This window comes from Bombina bombina, chromosome 4 (genome assembly GCF_027579735.1).
Source record: "Bombina bombina isolate aBomBom1 chromosome 4, aBomBom1.pri, whole genome shotgun sequence".
NCBI lineage: Eukaryota > Metazoa > Chordata > Amphibia > Anura > Bombinatoridae > Bombina > Bombina bombina.
Window position 1 is genome coordinate 339,421,652 of NC_069502.1, and position 8,531 is coordinate 339,430,182.

Here is an 8,531-nt window from a genome sequence, read left to right on the forward strand (position 1 = left end):
TTTTTAGATTAGGGCATGGGCAGCAAAAGAGCTAAATGCCCTTTTAAGGGCAATGCCCATACAAATGCCCTTTTCAGGGGAATGGGTAGATTAGGTTTTTTCTTTATTTTTAATTTGTGAGTTTGGGGGGTGGGAGTTTGTATACTGTTAGGGGGTGTTTGTTTTGTTTTGTAGCAAAATAGCTGTTAACTTTAGGGCAATGCCCTACAAAAGGCCCTTATAAGGGCCCCCAAAAGGTCCTTTTAAGGGACCTTGGTAATTTATTATAGATTAGGGTTTGTTTGTTGTTTTTTTTTTTTTTTTTTTTAAGGGTATTAGAATAGGAATAATTTTTATTATTTTATATAATTTAGTTTGTTATTTTTTGTAATGGTAGTTTTTTTTTATTTTTTGTAATTTTAATGTTTTTTTTTTATAATGTTAGGTTTAAGTGTAAGGCAGCTTAGATTTTATTTGACAGGTAAGTTTGTATTTATTTTAACTAGGTAGTTAGTAAATAGTTAATAACTATTTACTAACTAGTCTACCTAGTTAAAATAAATACAAACTTACCTGTGAAATAAAAATAAAATTTAAGCTAGCTACAATATAAATATTAGTTATATTGTAGCTAGCTTAGGTTTTATTTCACAGGTAAGTATTTAGTTTTAAATAGGTATTATTTAGTTAATAATTGTAAGTTTAATTTAGCTATATTTTAATTATGTTAAAGTTAGGGGGTGTTAGGGTTACTTTAGGGTTAGGCTTAGGGTTATGTTAGGGTTAGGCTTAGGGTTACGTTAGGGTTAGGTTTAGGGGTTAATATAGTTTAATTTAGGTTGTTGCGATGTGGGGGGCTGGCTGTTTAGAAGTTAATATATTTATTTAGTGGTAGTGATGTGGGAGGCCAGAGGTTAAGAGGTAAATTGCTTTAGTTGTGGCGATGTCGGGGAGCGGCGAAATAGGGGTTAATAGATTAATTATAGTGTGGGTGATGTTGGGGTGCAGGGGAATAAGGGTTAATAACTTTAGTATAGTGGTGGCGATATCGGGAGTGGCAGATTAGGGGTTAATAACTGTAGGTAGGTGGTGGCGATGTCGGTGGGGGGCAGATAAAGGGTGTTTAGACGTGGGGTTTATGTTAGGGTGTTGGGTTTAAACATTATTTTCTTATCCCCATAGACATCAATGGGGCTGTGTTACAGAGCTTTTCATTCCGCGATCGCAGGTGTTAGACTTTTTACTGTGCCCCTCTCCCCATTTCTTCTCTATGGGGAAAGCGTGCACGAGCATGTCAAAACAGCACTTGTATTTTGTGCGGTATGGAGCTTTAGCGCACCATATCGCACGCACAAGCCGGCTGTTTGAAAACTTGTAATGGCTGCATTATAGGGGCTTAAATAACGCAACTTTTGTTGCGTTTGTTAATTATCCTATAGCGCACATAACTCGTAATCTAGCTGTCAGTTTTTTCAAGTAAAAGTGCACACACGCCAGAGGGTCCTGCAGTTACTCTCAAATATAATCAAAAAGTGAACAGAATTGATTATTTCTAAGCATTATAACTAAGGGTCAGGTAGACCTGAAACATTGCTGTTTTTACCTTTATGTCACTTAAATAAAGATACCTTTTATATGAAGAAATATTGCTAACGCCAATTCTGTTCACTTTTTGATTTTATATATATATATATATATATATATATATATATATATATATATATATATATATATATATATATATATATATATATATATATATATATATATGTGTACATATGTATTTCTGTATTTATATGTGTATATATGTATTTACAGGGAAAGAAAATTGTGATCTCATATTTTCTGAAGAACCAGGAGCCTTCTCTCTGAGCACATTATTTGACAATATAGAGAACCTATTGCTTAAAGAAATGAAGTTACAATGGGACATTTGGACTTTTGATAAATATATTAAATCAGGCATGATACCTAGGGGTCTGCGGGTTTATAAATTTCCCACCTTTAAGGTGGATCCTAGCGATAAAGAATTTATTGATGCCTGGAATGACATATTGTCTGAATGTTCTTCAAGGTTGATGTTGATGTTGATTGCGTACAAAAAAGTTTCTTTAGATAAAATCAAATTAGAAATAGATGACTTGCAAATTGAACTGAATAAGAGGAGTATGGAACCAGATTTTATCAGGTTCGATGGTATTTTACAAGATTCGGCTGCAAGGGGCAAGTCATCTATTATGGAAAACAAACATATCAAGTTTATTCGAGATAAAGCTGATTATTCTCAAAATACTGTTTACATTTGGAATAGGAAAAAACGCAGTGAGTTCAGATTAAATCAGCCTTTTACTAGAAGGAACAGAAGGGGGAGGGAGAGGTTGTGGAAGAAATAATAATGTTACTAATAAGATCAGTAAAAATGTTTCTTTTACTGAGAGTGACACTGATTATTCATCAGATGACTCCAGAGCCATGAACCCACAAAAAAACACCTAAGCCAGGTATTTTAAAACACACTGATACCTCTAACCCTGTGACTGCTCCTTCGAATGAATTAGTAGTGAGACCCAAGAACACTGGTAATACTAGTAATTATGTACCAGGACTACAGGGTAACCATGGTATGGGGTCTCAGTCTAATTATAGAACAGCTAGTACAGTATCAGATCTGGAAAAGGTTTTTCCATTGGAACAGGACTCAGAAGGAGGGGGCACGAAAACACCAAGTATGTCAGTCACACAACCAGTTCTATCAACACAAGAGAGATTAGAGAGCTTAGGGGCAGTCGCCCAATGAGCAAGTACAAATAAAAAATGTAATAAACTTGTCTAGTACAGTTTTGACATTTGACCAAGAGCAATTGTTAAGTTTAGGATTAGGGTTTGCACCCACAACTGATTTTGATATATTTCAAACCTTACTTGACTTGAATCGCTTTGTCAAGCGAATTTGTCAACTTTAGTGAAACCTGTGATCTGATCTCCATGGGTGTTTTGGAATCTGAAGGCAGGGATGGTAGGGGGGAAGTGAACAGTGGTGCCTCATTTCGAAGTGGTTCCAAATTTTACCCCATACAGAGTAGGGGAAATGTTTTGGAAACGTTCCATACAAGGGTAGAAAGAGATCTTATGTCATTGAAGGCCTCCAATAAACATACTAAAAACAACTTGTCGCACATTCAAAAAGAAGCTTTGAAATCCTTGGAAACCAATAAAACTTGGTTATACGCCAGGCAGACAAGGGCAGGTCTGTCGTGGTCATGGACAAGAGTCATTATATATCTGAAGCCCTTAGACAACTTTCTAATCCTAAGGACTATGAGGTATTACCTAGGGATCCCATGTTGAAGTATTAAAGGGAACTTGTGGACATTTTGGATGATGTTGTTGAGCATGGTTTTTTGGATCAAAAAACAGCAGAATATTTGGATGTGAAATTCCCAACGATACCATGGTTCCACCATCTTCCAAAGGTCCACAAGTCCCTTACAAATGTCCAAGGCAGACCAATAGTTAGTGAAGTTGATTCACTACTTGAACATGTTTCTCAGTGGTTAGACTCAATCCTTAAGCCTCTGGTAAGCTCCTTAGCTTCGTTTGTACAGGATACTAAACATATTTTGAATTGAATCAGTCAAGTTACATGGGAAAGGGAGTCCATATGGTTGACTATTGATGCTGTTGTACTATATTCCTCTATTCCACATTCTGAAGGTATAAAAGCAATACTTTTTGCATAATTTCACCAATTATACAGTTGATTTTCAAGCATATGTTGTCAGGATTGTTAAATTTCCACTTACCCATAATTTTTTTAGATTCGAGGACCGTTTCTATCTCCAGAGATGTGGCACAGCTATGGGGACAAAATCTGCCACCTCTTACGCCAATTTGTTTTTAGGTTGGTGGGAGCTGGTGCACATCTTTGGAGATAGAAACCCGTACAAATCCAGCATAAATTTTTACAAACAGTTTATAGACGACCTGCTGCTGATTTGGACAGGGCCCCCGGATCTGATACCTGATTTTGTAGATTATCTAAATAACAATGAACTAGGCTTAACATTTACCTATGAATTCAATGTGAACAAGATTAGTTACCTAGATCTTTTACTTACAGGAGATATAAATGGTAAACTTACCACTGGGGTCTACAGAAAGCCCATTTCTGGGAACATGTTTTTGCTTGGTTCAAGTTGCCACCCTAGACATATATCAGCGGTGGCTAAGGGACAATATACTAGAATCAGGAGAAACTGCAGTGAGCAAACTGACTTTGAAGCTGAGGCCAACATTTTGGAGCGTAGACTTAAAGATAGGGGCTATCCGTCAAAAGATATTAAAAGAGCTAGAAAATGTGTTCAGATTAAATCTAGAGAGTCCTTTCTGAAAGATATGAAAAATGGTAGATGGGATGGATTTGAGGGTGCCGATTTTGTAACGACATATAGTGCTCAGTATTTCGACATCTGCAATATTTTAAAAAAACATTTTTCTATTCCAGCTGCAGATAATGCGTTGCAAACAACTTTCTCTAGGGGCATGAGGTGCTCTTATAGAAAATGTTGTACCCTGGCTTACATTCTTTCACCTACTCAATTGAGACAGACCACTGAAGCTTCGAGCTCATGGCTATGTCACCTAGGCATGTTCAAATGTGGACATCGAAAGTGCAAACCCTGTGATTGTGTACAGGTAACCACCAGCTTCAAATCAGAAGTCACAGGGGATGTCTTTGACATCAAATCTTGCCTCAATTGTACTGCTACTAGTGTTATCTACCTCATTAACTGCATACTATGCAAGGTACAATATGTAGGTCTCACTAGTAGAGACATTAATTCCTGTGTTAGGGAGCATTTCTCTACCATTTCAAATGGCAAGTCCAGTACTCCACTTGTACAACACTTTGCTATTCACCACAACAGCACACTTAATACTTTCAGATGGTGCGCTATTGAGAAAGTAAGGACTCCAATTAGAGGGGGGATTTAGATAATTTATTATCAAAAAGAGAAATGTATTGGATTTTTTGTTTGGGGACTAGGATCCCCTCAGTCTTAAACTCTAGGTATGATCTTATTTATTTTTGGGAGTGATCTCCTGTGTACATATTGGGGCCTAGTTATCAACGTGTCTACATTACCTGCCTTCGCCGGTCTAATACGCCCGCCTAAGCTCGCCTACCTTCGCCGCCGCGGACCTGCAAAATTTCGCCTAAGTTATCAAAAAAGCTGTCAAAAAGCTGCGCACCAAGTACAGGGCGATGAGCAGCAGACTGTGATAGTTATCACTCATCCGATCTCGCTGCTCTTTGGCTTTTTGACAGCTTTATTGCTAGCCTGTCACTAAGCACCCACACTAAACTACACTGTTCTACCCCCTATACCGGTGCCCCCGGAGCCCCCCGCAACTAAATAAAGTTAGTAACCCCTAAACCGAGGCTCCTAGACCCCGCCACAACTCTTATAAATGTATTAACCTCTAAACCGCCGCTCCCGGACACCGCCGCAACCTACATTATACCTAGTAACCCCTATCCTGCCCCCCTATACCGTCGCCCTCTATAATTAAGTTATTAACCCCTATCCTGCTGATCCCGCACCTCACCGCAACTGGACCCCGCTGCAACCTATATTAAACTTATTAACCCCTAATCTGCCCCCCCTACACCGTCGCCACCTATAATACATTTATTAACCCCTATCCTGCCCCCCACTACACCACTGCCACTGTAATAAATTTATTAACCCCTAAACCTAAGTCTAACCCTAACCCTAACACCCCCCCTAACTTAAATATTAATTAAATAAATCTAAATAATATTTCTCTTATTAACTAAATTAATCCTATTTAAAACTAAATACTTACCTGTAAAATAAACCCTAATATAGCTACAATATAATTAATAATTATCTTGTAGCTATTTTAGGATTTATATTTATTTTACAGGTAACTTTGTATTTATTTTAGCTAGTTAGAATAGTTATTAAATAGTTATTAACTATTTAATAACTACCTAGCTAAAAGAAATACAAAATTACCTGTAAAATAAATCCTAACCTATATTACAATTAAACCTAACACTACACTATCATTAAATTAATTAAATGAATTAACTACAATTAAATACAATTACATAAACTAACTAAAGTGCAAAAAATAAAAAAAGCTAAGTTACAAAAAATAAAACAAATAAGTTACAAACATTAAAAAAATATTACAACAATTTTAAGCTAATTACACCTAATCTAAGCCCCCTAATAAAATAACAAAGCCCCCCAAAATAAAAAAAATCCCTAAATTCTAAATTAAAAAAGTTCAAAGCTCTTTTACCTTACCAGCCCTTAAAAGGGCCTTTTGCGGGGTATGCCCCAAAGAAAACTGCTCTTTTGCCTGTAAAAGAAAAATACAAACCCCCCAACATTAAAACCCACCACCCACATACCCCTAATCTAACCCAAACCCCCCTTAAATAAACCTAACACTACCCCCCTGAAGATCATCCTACCTTGAGTTGTCTTCAGCCAGCCGACGCATCGATGGAACCGAAGAGGAGATCCGGAGCGGCAGAAGTGATCCTCCAAGGGGCGCTGAAGAAGTCTTCCATCCGATGAAGTGATCCTCCAGGCGGCGCAGAAGAAGTCTTCCATCCGGGCGATGTCATCTTCCAAGCGGGGTCTTCAATCTTCTTTCTTCAGGATCCATCTTCATCCCGCCGACGCGGAACATCCTTCTTTCCCGACTGACTACAGACGAATGAAGGCTCCTTTAAGGGACGTCATCCAAGATGGCGTCCCTTCAAATCCGATTGGCTGATAGGATTCTATCAGCCAATCGGAATTAATGTAGGAAAAATCTGATTGGCTGATTGAATCAGCCAATCAGATTGAAGTTCAATCCGATTGGCTGATCCAATCAGCCAATCAGATTGAGCTCGCATTCTATTGGCTGTTCCGATCAGCCAATAGAATGCAAGCTCAATCTGATTGGCTGATTCAATCAGCCAATCAGGTTTTTCCTACCTTAATTCCGATTGGCTGATAGAATCCTATCAGCCAATCGGAATTGAAGGGACGCCATCTTGGATGACGTCCCTTAAAGGAGCCTTCATTCGTCGGTAGTCCGTCGGGAAAGAAGAATGTTCCGCGTCGGCGGGATGAAGATGGATCCTGAAGAAAGAAGATTGAAGACCCCGCTTGGAAGATGACATCGCCCGGATGGAAGACTTCTTCAGCGCCGCTTGGAAGATGACATTGCCCGGATGGAAGACTTCTTCTGCGCCGCCTGGAGGATCACTTCATCGGATGGAAGACTTCTTCAGCGCCCCTTGGAGGATCACTTCTGCCGCTCCGGATCTCCTCTTCGGTTCCATCGGTGGGTCAGCTGGCTGAAGACTTTTGAACTTTTTTAATTTAGAATAGGGTAGGGAATTTTTTTATTTTGGGGGGCTTTGTTATTTTATTAGGGGGCTTAGATTAGGTGTAATTAGCTTAAAATTGTTGTAATATTTTTTTAATGTTTGTAACTTATTTTTTTTATTTTTTGTAACTTAGCTTTTTTTATTTTTTGTACTTTAGTTAGTTTATGTAATTGTATTTAATTGTAGTTATTTGTAGTTAATTTATTTAATTAATTTAATGATAGTGTAGTGTTAGTTTTAATTGTAACTTAGGTTAGGATTTATTTTACAGGTAATTTTGTATTTATTTTAGCTAGGTAGTTATTAAATAGTTAATAACTATTTAATAACTATTCTAACTAGCTAAAATAAATGCAAAGTTACCTGTAAAATAAATATAAATCCTAAAATAGCTACAATGTAATTATTAATTATATTGTAGCTATATTAGGGTTTATTTTACAGGTAAATATTTAGTTTTAAATAGGATTAATTTAGTTAATAGAAATATTATTCCTAAAACCAAGTTATCTGCATAAAGTATTTGCCATCATATATTGCTAAATGGAAAAAGGGAGATACAGAGGGAAAAAGGAGAAAAAACACAAGAGAAAAAGAAAAGCACAAAAACACAGAAAAATAGTGTGACAGAGAGAGAGATAGTGGGGACTTTGACACTTATGTGCTTTCTACTTTTTGTTTCTGTGGTGGTTGTGCCTGTATAGGTTTTCTCTGTTGACTATGAGTAATATAAAAGAAGGAAGTGTAAATACCGCTGCAAAAAACTCCAAGGAATGATCAAAAAAAGGGGGGGTCAAAGCCAGACAGGGGCTGCGTGGAGCCGGCAAAAAAGCTGTGGACCAACATCAACAATAAAAAAAAAAAAAAAAAAAAAGAATGCCGCTACAGAGCAACAGTTAATACAATCTTTATTTCCATAATAAAAAGTCACCAAACACAGAGGAGAGGGCTCAACTGTCTTATGCGTTTCACGCCGCAGCAGGGCGCTTACTCATAGACATAGAGTGCAAGTAAAACAACCAGAATGCCTCCAATCAACTTCGAGTCCAAAATGACTTCAGCACTCCCAAACATGGAGTCGTATATACGCGTTGTCGGAGATAACCAATCACAATATAGCGGTGATTTA